General features: G+C 40.9%; 1 protein-coding gene across 3 annotated transcripts in view; it reads right to left on the bottom strand.

The window, feature by feature from the left end:
• Positions 1 to 14,873, bottom strand: part of LOC122924616 (synuclein alpha interacting protein) — a 231,610-nt gene that overhangs the window by 171,610 nt on the left and 45,127 nt on the right. For all 3 annotated transcript variants that reach the window (XM_044275887.1, XM_044275889.1, XM_044275888.1), the window contains exon 2: positions 2,808 to 2,842. The gene's annotated coding sequence lies outside the window, so the exon portion shown is untranslated. The remainder of the gene's footprint in view (positions 1 to 2,807; positions 2,843 to 14,873) is intronic.

A 14,873-nucleotide genomic window follows, 5' to 3' on the forward strand; every position in this document is an offset into this window, starting at 1 on the left:
TAAAGGGGTTGTCTCGCTTCAGAAAGTGGTGTTTACCATGTAGAGGAAGTTAATACAAGGTACTTACTAATGTATTGTGATTGTCCATATTGCCTCCTTTGCTGGCTTCTTTCATTTTTCCGTCACATTATACACTGCTCACATTATACACTGCTCAAGTTCTCGCGAGAATCGTAGCTCCTTCTTCGGCGAGAACTTGAGCTCCTTCTCCCTGGCTAATAGCGGGGCGCTCTGATTGGATGCGCTTGCAGCCAGGGAGAAGATAACCACGCCCAGGAGATGCCTAGTATAACCGAGTAGCCTCATTAGCATATGAGGCACCAAAAGATATGGGGACCACAGCGGAAAAATTTGATTAAGGATCAGTTTCGGCCACACTATAAGGTAGGATAATAATTAGATTAAGGATATCCAGGTGAAAGGTCCTCTTTAAGCCAGGAATCTGCTTCTACTGTACTTCCTGATAGAATCCTGAACATGTGAACATGGTTTCATCATATTCCTCTAAACCTGGAGGTTCCTGCTCAGATAGTCTCTTTCTACCACTTCTACCAGTTCTTCAACCATGCACATATTATTTCCATAACGGTCGTAAGAAGAAAGAATATATATGAGCTATTTAATAGTGCTAATGCCAACTACAAAGGGATATACATGAAGCATACAGTTAAGGTTAGTAATGGGTCATACATCATGCCATTACTTCATCCTTGTGGCTGCAAAATGGCAAGAACTGCCTCATAACAAATGGTCTTGCTGGAAAATGTGGCATGTTGTAATTAATTCAAAATGTAAAAACAACCATTTAATGGAAAGAGATCTTCAAAGGAACGTTTGGGTGCAATGCAAACAAATGGGGACCTCCGAGAACTGCTGCATAATTGCATATGAAAGGCTCAGGCACATCATAAATAACTTTACAAGATAAAGTCATGAAGTCAAAAATATTAATTTTGCCCCGTAATGTCTCGTATTCCAGACAAAATAAATATTGTTGAAACATGAAATAAACCTATAATGTCGCCTATGGCGTGCACGGCCATTAAAACATCCCTTACATATTTATATTAAAAGCCATAATTCCCCACATGTTCATCTCCTAATTAGTAGGGCTATGGGCGATATGCACAGGATAAGCAGTAATTGGCTTTACACAAACACTGTTTTAAGAGGTGTTAAATGCTCAAGAAGAAGTTGTTGATTCAGATAAGGAAATGAAATCTGGTTCAGGCATGAAACCACAATTAACCCTTAAAGCTGGCCAAACACATTAGCTAACCATTGGCCAAAAAAAAACCCGTAGACTGCAGGAGGACTTGAAGACCATCTAGTGCAGGGATCAGCAACCTCCGGCTCTCCAGCTGTTCTGAAACTACAACTCCCAGAATCCTCCTTTCACTTCCATGGGAGTTACAAGAACAGCCAAGTATGTGTGCATGCTGGGAGTTGTAGTTTCACAGCAGCTGGAGTGCCAAAGGTTGCTGATCCCTGATCTAGAGTGTGGTGGATTCCCGACCTTCCCATTAAGGCAGAGGTCAGAGGAAAGAAAGATCGGGCTTTTGAATGTTAACATCCTTTTATTCTCAGGGTAGATATGTCACCAAGTTGTCTTTCAGCAGCCGTCCCCATTCAGAACACATACTCGCTTGGCCGAGGATGTATGAGGAGTAAGGAGGGATGCAGTCAGCCCAAATTCTACTCCATACATTCTTCATTTCCATAGTTTCCCCTGATGGAGGCTAACAGCCAGACACAGCCATATATGAGCTGAAATAAAGCTAAATGGCTTTATAATTTTTGGTCATGTGAAATACTCAACAGAAAGCAGAGATTGCTAATGCTTAAATAAGTATTATTTACTTTTGATCGGATAGGGTTAGGGTTAATCCTGCTGATTAAATTATACCTGTCTTGTGCATAAGAGCTTTGGTGCACCGACGGAAGTGGCCAGCACTTGACAGCTGAGCAGCTGAAGTGCATAGAGGGGCTAGGACTCACCCTCCGTGCACTAAAGCCTTGTTTGTATAAAAAAAATAAGTGTTTTTTTTCCTCGGGAATGCTGCTGCTGATTTTCACGAGATCAATCAGCAGGATCAACCCTACCAGACACTATGTCTAGTTTAATAGGGTTGATAATGCTGGCAGGTGTCGTTTAAGTAATTTCTTTTGGTATGTAGATTAAGATCATCCAGAATGTAGCAGATCATCCATAGCCAGAGTGAACTGGAAGTTTAAAAATAAACCAAGTAAAAAACAAACTTGTAAAGGATCAGTCCGAAATGGACCAATAAGGACATAAACAAAAAAACCAACCAACATGACCAGTCATCTACTTGGCAGACATTGGTTAGTCTTCATAAAACGGACTACAGCAACCATTTTGGCTGACTTTCTTCTAATGTGTATAGGCAGCGTAAAGGGACAGTCCACTGAATCTACAAGAGTCCATAGAAAGTTACACATGGTGCCTCCTCAGCAGTATGCTAATAATAGGTGACTGGAGGTACGAAGATATGCTTTTCAACTAGACTAACACAGCAAAATCACATACTTCACATCTGAACAGATGCTAATAATTCAAGATTATACTCAACTGAAAACTATACCTTAACATGGCAAATTGAAAGTAATAGCTGGCCTGAAAGTGGAGGGCATGCACACTACATATAACCTACGAGGGATGCCACTAATCCCACAGATCTTGATTAGTTTCTTGTGAAATATTTGGCAGCCTTTGCACTTGGTCATTCCACAAAATTTCTACAGTACCTCAAAAAGTTAAAATATAGTATAAAAATTTTACTCACTTGTATGCGTACGGTCCACTTGTCACAACAGACACCTAAAACAAGAAAAACTATAATTGAAAGGAATGTCTCATCAGCCTTTACCGTTATCTTCTTCTGAAAGCTTATAGGTGACAATGTACACTTTGTTCTGAAATTAAAAAGTGGACCTGCTGAAATAATAACAAATGTGTTTGTATATGAATATTCCTATCCACCTGTGCACTATTTAACGAAGTAGATCGGCAGTTTGTGCTCCAGAGCTGTACTTCCTCCTGTAATTGTAATCATGATATTCAAATCAGATTACAACTTGGAGATCTACTAGTTACTCAGTCCCTCACAAAGAGGAGTGCACGAGGAGAAACCAGTTATGAGAAATATAAGTATTGGCAGCACGGTGGCTCAGTGGTTAGCACTGGGGTCCTAGGTTTGAATCCGACCAAGGGTAACATCTGCATGGAGTTTGTATGTTCTCCCCGTGTTTGCGTGGGTTTCCGCCGGGTACTCTGGTTTCCTCCCACACTCCAAAGACATAGGGACCTTACATTATGAGCCCCATTGGGGTAAGTTGAATGCTAATGTCTGTAAAGTGCTGCGGAATATAGTAGCGCTATATAAGTGCATAAAATAAATAATTTATGTGCACTATGTGGTAGTTTTCATTCTTTTTTGTTCTCACCAGATTGGGCTAGATTTGTTGCCAGGGTCACACTTTCTATCAGCAAAAGGGGACTATGTTGAGGAGGATGGTTCCCCTATTCCTCTGATTCAGAGGAAAATTTTGGTTGATGCAATAAGCAGCAGTGTTGATCACGAATATTCGAATTGTGAATTTTTATCTTTAATATCGGCACTTCGAGAATTCGGGAATATTTAGAATATAGTGATATATATTCGTAATTTCGAATATTCAAGATTTTTTTTTAAACCGTACACATGATCCCTCCCTGCTTCTAGCTTGTGGGCTAATGAGAAGGCTGCAATATCTTTGACTTTAGGAGTAGTGTCGATTGCAAATCTTAGTACTGCAAATTTTCGTACTGCAAATTTTTCAATTGCCGATTTACGTAATCAAGAAAATAATGACTGAGATAACTAATTCTCGAATTTGCGAATATATGGCGAATATTCGCCAAAATATTTGCGAAATATCACAAATTCGAATATTGCCCCTGCCGCTCATCACTAATAAGCAGCATGTGGGGGGCATGTTACTGCTGGGCACATATGTCCCCCATCCTCTCCTGAAGGTGACAAGCAGGGAACTGAGGTGTGGTGAACTGAAGGAGCTGGAACCGAGTGATGGGGAGAAGGTAAGCATGCTTCCTTCCACAGGCCCAGTGTGGCGGGGGGCTGCCAAAGGTAGTTTCAAAGTTGGACTACCCCTTCAAATACAAGTGGTGTAGCTATAAGCGCTTACGGAAGAGTGCCTATTTGTAGAGTACTTGGTCATGGAGTGCTGGCCCCTTACACTGACCCATCAGGATCTACAGGCCCCTCAGATACATCCAGTACTGCTTTTTGCATACATATTATTTCTATGTACATTATGGATATTGATATACAGGGGTCATTGGCAAAGGCAGGGATGCCCAACCTGCGGCCCTCCAGCTGTTGCAAAACTACAACTCCCAGCATGCCCAGACAGCCTACAGCTATCAGCCTACAGCAGGGCATGGTGGGAGGTTGTAGTTTTACAACAGCTGGAGGGCCGCAGGTTGAGCATCCCTGGGCAAAGGGATTGCAAGGGGAGAGAATTGTCCAGTTCCATCTGTGTAGTATGTGTAATTAATTTCATTATTAGGGAATAAGAAGAACACAGTGCATACAGAACAGGTCTGCTTCTGATGTGTCTGCTGTTTCATGCCCAGCCTGCACTTTTGTGTTGTCATTTGCCAGCCATTTATGTCAACGCTATTGTTTTCTAATGCTATTTTCCTGTTTTTGGCATGCCCTTACTTACATCCTGAATTAAATAAGTACGGAAATACACTTAAATGTTAGCAGGTGCAATAGAATTTTGAGTGGTATCGCTCCCACAGTGTGCCGTTTGTTCATTTTATTGCCATCTGAAGCATTACACAGTAAAAAATGCTAAATAAAGTAATTGTAAAGGTGAAAATTCCACAGAAACACATTATGCAATGGAAACTATCGAAATAAGAAATAAAAATGGTCCTATATTTAAATTGGGCAGAAATCAGCTCACTGTACCCGGAGTATATAAAATGAGAAGAGTGCAGCAGCAGATCCAAAAGACCCTCCAGACATACAGTATGTATCGACGCCCAATCTGAAGTCCATTTCCAAGCAGAGCCAGTCAAATAGCAAACGTGAGGAAAATGGAAACATGACCTATACTGTACTTTTCACAGGGACTGTGTTGAGCTTGCAAAGATATAGAAATGGTTTACTACACATATGGCGGCACATGGATGATTTATCTTCTAAGACAAGCAATTATGAAACTCATTAGCCTTTTCATTTCTAGCAAAGTGTCCCCATAGGTAAATTACTGTATACTGAATAACAGATAAACTGACATCGGGGAAGATTAAACTGATGACCTATCCTATCCTCTAGATAGGTCATCAAAATCTGATGGGTGGGGGTCTGGGACACCCAGGAACCACATTGATCAGCTGTCTGAGATGGCCCCGGAGCTCCTTTGAGTGTCAGGGCCTTCTAGCTGTTTACCCTAGGCCAGTGACATCACGACTATTGGTCACGTGACCTAGGCGCACCTCAGCCTCATCAAAGTGCCACCGATCAGATGCTGATGACCTATCCAGAGAATAGATCATCAATACTCCTTTAAGCAGCAGCCCTGGTATAGAAAAGGTTAGGGAAAGAAAGTATACCATAAATGCTGGGTTTAAAAAATATATGGATAACCCCTTTAAGGCAGTAGGGTGGCACAGCAAATATCACTTTGCCATAGTAGGGATTTGGGGTTTGGATTCTACCACCAGGTCAGCATCTCGATGAAGTATGCATGGTTTCCTTGAGCAAATTTTCAGAGCTACATGATAACTAGATAATAGTTGCAAGATCTGTACTGACAATTCAAGAGAAAGAACAACTTTTCTGAAAACCACTGATTTAGGATGTTTTTAGTGGGTATTTATTTGCATAAGATGATCTCAACCACTAATTCCTATATGGTAATAAGATTATCAAATATGACATAATATAAAATAAAGTTAGTTAGTATTCTCTTGTCAGTAAATGGATAACATCCATACAATGGTTCTTGAAGTAGAATATTTCCATACAGCGATACACGCAGACGTACAGTACATCCAGGCGTAAACAAACCATGGAGAATGTTCCACAACATACTGTAAGTGGATCTCCAGGGTTCAGTCACTTTGTGATGTTTATTTTTAAATCAAGCTGGCTTTTCTTGGTTTTCTCTTGGTTTTCTCTTGGTTTCTTATGTGGTTTCTTAACCTTTTTTGTGTTTTCCTGTTTATTTGTTGTTCTACACAAAGTTCCTGTAGACAAAGCTGGTGGCATTCTCTTCTATTCTTGGTATCTAATTTTAAGACTGTTGGTGGGAGTAGATTTTGTCAATACTTAGATCAAAATGACTAAAATAAATGTACAGTTAAAGGCAAAACATATTTGGCATCTTGATGTGATAAACACAATACAGAAATGGAGACACTACAGTTCAGTAGTGGTCAACTGGAAGCCCCATGAAGCAATCACCTGTCCCTTCTATTCCACTTGTATACCGTTTATGTACTACTATACACAGTATCCTCTTCAGACTCCAGAGTTCCTCTAGACCAAAGAATGCCAGATTTTTAAATTATCCAGCTTTAACATTTTACTGTGGGCATCATGAGCAACTAAAGGAATTAAAAGAGTCAAGTGCATGAAATGTCTCCTTTTATCAAATGCTGAACATCTTGCACATTTCTTTCATATTAGGCTTAAAGGGGTTGGCTGGTTTCCTATATTGATTACCCATCCTCAAGATAGGTCATTAATATCAGATTGGAGGGGGTCCTACTCCCAGCACCCCTGTCGATCAGCTGTTAGAAGAGAATGCAGCGCTTGGATAGTTAATCAGTATCAGATCAGCGGAGGTCCATCTTCTGGCCCCCTACTGATGAGCTGTTTGAAGAGAACACAGCGTTTGTGCAAATTCTCTTCATTGTTTACCTGCTGCCCGTCAACATTGCAGTGGCAAGCAGATGTTTTACAGCTCCTCGATCCCCATTTACTTCAATGGGATGGCTTCGTCTGCTCCTTCACATTGAAGTTAAAAGGTTTCTACCACTTGCTTTGCACACATTTCGTTTTCAGACACTAGCGATCAGCACCTAGAGGCTCCGTCTACCTTCATAAACTGCCACCCAGCTCCTCGCTCCACCACGCCCATCTCCTAGTGAAATCGATCCTCCCCCTGCTTCTGGCGTCCGAAATCTCGCACCTGCGCCGTTCGTCTCTGCATTCGGCGGCATTCGGCGCAGTCAATGTCTGACCGCTCCCTGCTCAGACATTTCCACTGCGCCTATGCCGAATGCCTCTCTGATAGGCTGCCGGCAGCACACCTCCCCTTCTCCCTCCGCAGCAGCAGGTAAGTAGTATTAGCAACAGCGGCGGCGGGGGCAGTGCCCTTAGTGACTGTGACAGTCTGATTCGGGGCCGGCCAGCCGGGAAAGTGAGGCAACAGAGGCCCGGGGGGCAATTGCCCCCCTGCCCCCCGGCCCAGTCCGCCCCTGTTTCATACTTATCTGTAATACCCCTCTATTACTTCTGTATGATACCATATGTTAGCTAATGATGCTAAAGGCTATGTACACCTTTGGGGATATTTTTTTTATTAGTTCATTGTACTCATTATGAGCAAATCATTTTTTCAATGGGTCTTTAATAAAAAAATATGGCACCCTTTTTTCTGTACGGAGCTGAGATGCCCTAGTAGCAGGATCTGCATTTTCTCTCTTTTCCATCAGGCAGGGAGCTGATGCGCTCTTTATCTATGCTCTAAGACCTTATAAACAGTCAAAACTCAACCCTTATCTTACTGATAAACAATGTGGCTTAAGTAAGTGTTTATGACTTTTAAGTAATTTACAGATAAGGGTTATTAGATGACTGACACAAAGTGAAAGTAGGAAGCACACAACTAGAAAAACAGTTAACAGTTCATGACAGAACAGCTCAATAGTTTAAAAAAAGACCAATTGAAAAAATAATTTTCAGCCCCAAATGTAAAATGCAATAATTAAAAAAAATGCCCCCGAAGGTGTACATAGCCTTTAAATATTCAACATTTGGTGTCACCTATTTGTCTCTGAATTTACCATAATGGTAATCATAACTGTACAGAAATGTGAAATTGCTCTGAATATTGCAGACGGACTTTGCCCAGTAAAAGACGGTCAATCCAAATTATTTTATTCTCAACCCTTTATACATTTAATTAAAGCTTAATGAAAGACGTGTTTCAGTGATTCATCACATTATAGACTCCATTCCAATTACTAAATGAAATGGTGGTAATATATCCAAGCTGAGTGAAAACTTGGCAAACCAGTACAAGTCTTCAAAAATGCCAGAAAACAGTCTGCTAATAAGTGTTTGCTTGCCCATGTAAAGACATGAGAGAGATTGGATGAAATAAACGAATACAGACTGTATCTATCGCAGATGACCTGCAGTTCAATATCACTAGTTGGCTTGTGTTTCTAATTCAATGAGTAAGACACAAAGTCATTATTCATCTGCAATAAAAAGGCAAATACATGGAGCATGAAAAGTCCTTAACTAATGTAATCTAATGCACATCTGCTTCCATGATCTGGCACACTGTTTCAGGTGGCTTACAAAGCTGCGACTAGTTAAATAGTAACCTCAATGAATTCTCCATGTAGCACTGAACATCTGCACATCCTTTTCTATCAGATGAATCCAAGAACAATGTTGATTTCAATGGACAAGCAGAACTATATAGTCAGGAAATGAGGACAACTTTATCCAACTTTCATATGCAAATAAAGAGGACAGGCAGTTAAATTACAAGATGAGGACATATACAAATCAGCAGTATATCTAGAGGTATGGATGAAAGCTGCACTTCCAAAAGAAGTATATCTAGAGGTGTGCATGAGCGGGTCCAAAGGAAGTATATCAACAGGTGTGCATAACCAGGTCCAAAGGAAGTACTGTATATCTAGAGGTGTGCATAAGCAGGTCCAAAGGAAGTACTGTATATCTAGAGGTGTGCATGAGCAGGTCCAAAGGAAATATATCTAGAGGTGTGCATGAGCAGGTCCAAAGGAAATATATCTAGAGGTGTGCATAAGCAGGTCCAAAGGAAATATAGCTAGAGGTGTGCATGAGCAGGTCCAAAGGGAGTACATCTAGAGGTGTGCATGAGCAGGTCCAAAGGGAGTACATCTAGAGGTGTGCCTGAGAGGGTCCAAAGGGAGTACATCTAGAGGTGTGCATGAGGGAGTCCAATGGAGATGTATCTAGAGGTGTGTCTGAGTGGGCCCAAAGGAAGTATGAGCAGGTCCAAAGAGAATATATCTAGAGGTGTGCTTGAATTTGAGTTTTGCAAATAAAGCTTATGCATTGACTGATGATAAATTATGCCATTTGTAATATGCATCATGTAATAATTGCACATGGTTTGGTTTAACCCTTTCCAGAACTTCCGAAAGTCCGGTCTTTGAAAATGGCGTCTGCTTATGAGTGCCACAGGCACCTATAGTTGCCAGTGCTAATTTCTGTGATTGCCGATAATGTTGATTGCAGAAATTTAACCCTTCAGATGCCATGGTCAGTTGTGACCATGGCATCTGACGCAGCTTTTGCTGCACTGAGATGAGGGAAGCTGTTCATTCTCTCTAATAGACTGGATTCCTCTGACGAGTTCCAGGCTAATAGAGCAATAGTTACTATTAAAGGGGCTGTCCAAGTTATTTTTTTGTGCTTTGTATGTTTCTAAGTAACCAAATGTAGGGGATTTTCTATTCACATACTTCATCTGCAGTGGCCCCTCTCTCATATTTCACTGAGTGTCACATGGCCAGTGATAGCAGCTTCTTTCCCTGCTATGATGATGTTCAGTGCACAAGCCTGAGGGAGCAGGAGGAGCAGGTCTATGTCCGTGCACAAAACATCACTGTTAAGGCTGTGCTGGTTGGAGCAGCAAACCACACCCTGCACTGCCACATCTGGTGGCCAAGCCTCTTGCACTGCCGATCAGCAGCACAGACTCAGGGCTGCAGGCTCTGGCTCAGGTACTGAGCAGCTGAAGGGTTTCCTCTTCTCCAGGCAATGAAGAGACAAATCCTGTGCACAGAATCTTCCCTACCTCCTTTCCCCTGAAAACACAGAGCTGATAAGTATCTTCTGCTGGCTATAAGGAAGTGTCTGCAGAGCATTATACAAGAACAGGTCGGGGAAAGATCCTGAGTGTATCAGCAATGTCATTGTACTGTACAGCTGGGACTTGTAGTCTCACACATACAACATGAGTATCCTATCAGTCAGACTGGAGACAGGGCAGCACTCTTATTCACTCATTTTGCAGTACAGGGGGAGGGGAAAGGCAGTGTTTGTTGACACCCAAATATATTCATGAAGAAAGCCTTAGAGATTTTTGTTACACGCCACAGAGCTCTGCAGCTGCATGTAAACAAAAGGCCAGAATAGAACTATGCTTATCTTATGTATATATTGCTGACCATTAGATATACAGTGCTTTATTTTTTTCTACATAATTTGGACTATCCCTCTAAGTTCTGCAGGTGGTAGAGCTCCATAGGAAAAAAGTGCAAATAACTTACACTGCAATATTAATTCATTGCAGTATGAAGGACAAGTGGTTTAAAAATCGCATGTGAAAGGCCCATAAGGGGGCTCAATAATAGTGCAAAAAAAAGTTAAGCATGCACACTGTGATGACCATTGTGGGCAGCAGCATCGTTCCATGCAGTGCGCATGCGCCGGCGGGATCTCGGCCAGTACACTGTATGACGTAAGAGGCTTACAAGGCAGGCCAAGCAACAGGCTGGGGAGGGGTTATGTGGGAAGAAGGAAGAGGGGCCTGGCCACTTACAGCCCGAACGCCACCCCTGGGCACTTTCGGGCCCTCAATTACATATGTATAAAACTCAGTTTTTGCCCTTTGTGAACATGCAAACAAAAAGACAAAGGTACTATTTGACTGATCTATAGTTATGCTACAGTGCTATGTAAGCGGTCTATAAGGGCAAATTGTGGTAACAGACTCCCTTTAATGTATTTTATAACAAATCTGAACCTGGATTCGTTAATTGTGGTGCATGCCATAAATCCGGGTGCAGATTCATTATTAAATAAATTTATGCATGCATCACTGATCCCAGTAACGGCGCATGCTTGAGACTAAGATAGTCTTGCGATAATGGCGGCCATCTTTAAACAGCTTCACCAATGCTAATAGATTTTACTGCATGTACAGAGATCAGGATTTTAATTAAATTGAGTTATTGAGCTAAACGAATCAGGTTCCCCCAAAGCGGGAAGAACTAGAGTCATTCATCAATACTTATTTTTTTTTAAAATCACCTTTTCTTTACTCTCAGTTCACAGCTGCCAACTTATCCTGGCAAATCTCAGTCAAGAAAGTTCACTTATTTTAAATCTTCTCAAATTTTCTTAGTGCCGTAATCTAATAAAACTTCAAAAAATGTATCTAGTTAGTCTTTTCATTTATGATTTTTCCATGTGTAACATTCCATGATTACAATTAGAGATGAGTGAATCAAATCCCACAGAGTGGAATTCGATCCGAATTTCAGGATAAATTCGATTCACCTCGAAGCCGAATTTCCTTGTGCTTCGTGTTAGCGAATCGATTTAACCTGAAATAGTGTAAAAAACAAAAAAAATCATACTTACCTCCTCCATTTGCACTGCGATGGGCCGCCAGCCACCATCTTGATTGAAGATCTAAGCTGAAATCCTGTGCGTGGTGACGTATGACGTCACCGCGCTGGTCAACGTGATGACGTTATCTCGCGCTGCACAAGATTTCGCTCCACATCTTCAAGCAAGGATGGCGGTGGCCGCCCCAGGTGCGAGCAAAGTAAGTTTGATTTAATTTATTTTTTTTTATGTTAATTTCACACTGTTCTTACACTCAGATGCCGAGATCATGTATGAACGTGGCATCTGAGGGGTACATTGACGGCGGGCGACGCTACCTCAGCTCCTTATCATTGCACCCGCTACTTAGAAAAAAAATGCGCTTTGTGACGAAGTAATTCGTCACCAAGCAATTTTTTTTTTATTCTACCAATCAGCCGAATCAAACTTTTAAAAAACTCGCTCATCTCTAATTACAATACAAAAATTACATTTTATCTTGTTTTCTATTATCTTGCTTTAGAATGAACATTTCTGAAGATTGCTAGCAGAGAATTGAATAACTGAATTGTGGCTGATGACTTCGTAACATTTTCCATACTGTAGCTGCATTACATAGTTAATTTAGTGGAAAGAAATGACTTCAAGTCCATCAAACAGAGTATAATTTAAATGTGGTTATTCTAAAAGAGAGAAGGGAAAAAAAAATCTAACCTCAGCCAACCATATTTCGAAAAAAAAGTAAAATGATTACAAAAAAATCTGTGGGATTTGTAACTAAGCTTCAGACATTTTGGGGGTTGTTTAGGGCTCTCAATCTGAGATTCTTTATGGACTTTCTGATCAAAACCATCAACCCTCTAACAAAGAAGTGATTAGATATTGTTTTACAGTATTTCTCTCTCTCTAACCAAGAACAATACAAATGCCAAAATAAGCAAAACCAACAACAGTATAAGCATCCTGACAAAGAATCACCGGATATAACACAATGTCCTTAGAATATATATAATTAAACCTAAACCTCATATTCCCATTTCGGCGTGTGGCACTACCAGAACTCCTAGGCAGTACGCCCACTTCCTTGGGGCTTATTTTGGCTCTTATCTCTCCCTCTCTGCTTGCCCCCTCATGCCATCTGCACCTCAAAAACATCTCCAGAATACACCCCTTTCTTACTCTAAAAAACAACAAAAACTCTGATTCAGTCTTGTCTTGATTACTGTAACTCAATATCATCAGCCTTCCTTTCCAATATATCCTGATCGCAGCAGCCAGGCCCTTCTACCTGTTCAATCGCTATACCGATGCCTCCATCCTGTGCCCATCCAGTATAGAGTACAATTTAAACTTCTCACCCACTAGGCTCTCCACTTTGCTGCCCCTCCCTACATCCCCTAACTCATCTCTATCTACCACCCTACCTGGGCTCTATGTACTTCCAGTGGATTTATGACATCCTCCATATTCTGAACACTCAGTCCCATCCCCAAGACTTCTCTCCAGCTGCACCTGCCTTCTGGAATGTGCTACCCCAGATAATGAGGTTAATTCTCAATATCCATAGTTGTAAGCTTGCCATAAAAACACATCTATCATATTCCCTAACTCTTTAATGCTTACCATGTCTAATGTAACTCTGATCTGTTTACCCTTTCTGTATTATTCCTCAGAACCTGATCCCTTCCTTCAAAAGCAATTCATATCTGTACATACACAGATACTGGCTAGGTGACTGGCTCAAGCAGCTCTATATTTACTACCTTGTATAAGCTCTCTGGATAATTCTACAAAACAAGCACTTTTATAGCATTTCTTAGGCTAAGAGCACATCAGTGCTAGGATTCCGGTCTTCTCTTTCTGCGTAGACTGCTGTCTGTTGCCAATACTGCCATTTTGTCGGGCAAAGTGCCATATTTCATCCTTTTCTTGCCTGAATATAAACTTAGCCTTAAATGAACGATCATGGCGTGCTACACTACATAGTGTGCCTACAAGTGCCACTCACTCATTTTGTAGCAAATTAGAAAGGCTAAGCAGTGTACAAAAGTTTGTTGATGTACTATGTTGACATAGCGTGACGAAAGTTCCTTTGTTGCCTGTTACATCTGTGACCTTTGTGTCACCGTTATTTCATCATAGAGCTCTTGCATGTAGTGCCCTCATTGCTTTTATTTTAACCCTTCAGCCCCAGTGACGAACATATATGGTGGAAGTGAATAGTTTAAAGATGGCACCCACTCCTGAGCGCAGCCGGTGCCATAGCCGCCATGTGTCTGCTGTTTTTAACAGCAGACACCTGGGGCTAATGTCTGTGATCGGCGATAATGCCAAATGTGACTGCGACATTTGAGAGCACTAAAACAGGAAGGACATGCATCACGGTCCAGGCTGCCTTCCCCTGGCTGAGATCTGGAAAGTCGTTCCATACTAGTAATAGGCCTGATCCTGTACAAGACTTCGGCGCTGATTATTAGTATATTCCAATCTTGGCCTGCAGGTGGCAGCACTGCATTGGAATATACTGAATCTTATAGTCTGTAATGATTGCATGTTATAGCCATCTAAGGTGTAAAAACAAAAAGTAAAATATAAAAAAATATAAAAATTCTAATTATTCATTTTCCCTAGAATAAAAAAAACCTAAGAGATAAACATCCGAAAACATCTGTGAAAAGAAACACCTTATTTGCTGTTTTTCACCCCCCCCCCCAAAAAAAAAAGTTTTATAAAAGGTGATTAAAAAGTTATACACACCACAATGGTATCCTTGAAAAGTACAGATTTCCCCATATTAATAAGCCCTCCCACAGCTCTGTAGATGTAAAAATAAAAAAGTTAGGGGGTTGAAATATGGTGATGCAAAGAAATAATAATTAGTATTATAACCCAAGTGAAACTATACAAATGTGGTATCACCGTAATCATGCTGACCTGGACAATGAAGGGAACAGGGAATGTCGTAAAAAAAAAAAAAAAAAAACTATAACTGTGGCGTAGTTGCATTTTTATTAATTCCAGCCCATTTGGAATTTTTTTTCCCAGCTTTCCACTACATTGTATGCTAAAGTAAATGGTTTTATTGAAAGTAAAACTTTTCCTGCAAAAAAACTGCCCTTATACGGTTATGTGAATGGAAAAATGACAACGTTATGGCTCCTGGAAGGCTGGGAGTAAAAAAACTAAAACGAAAAAAAAAAAAGGAAA

Source organism: Bufo gargarizans, chromosome 1, assembly GCF_014858855.1.
Source record: "Bufo gargarizans isolate SCDJY-AF-19 chromosome 1, ASM1485885v1, whole genome shotgun sequence".
Classification (NCBI taxonomy): domain Eukaryota; kingdom Metazoa; phylum Chordata; class Amphibia; order Anura; family Bufonidae; genus Bufo; species Bufo gargarizans.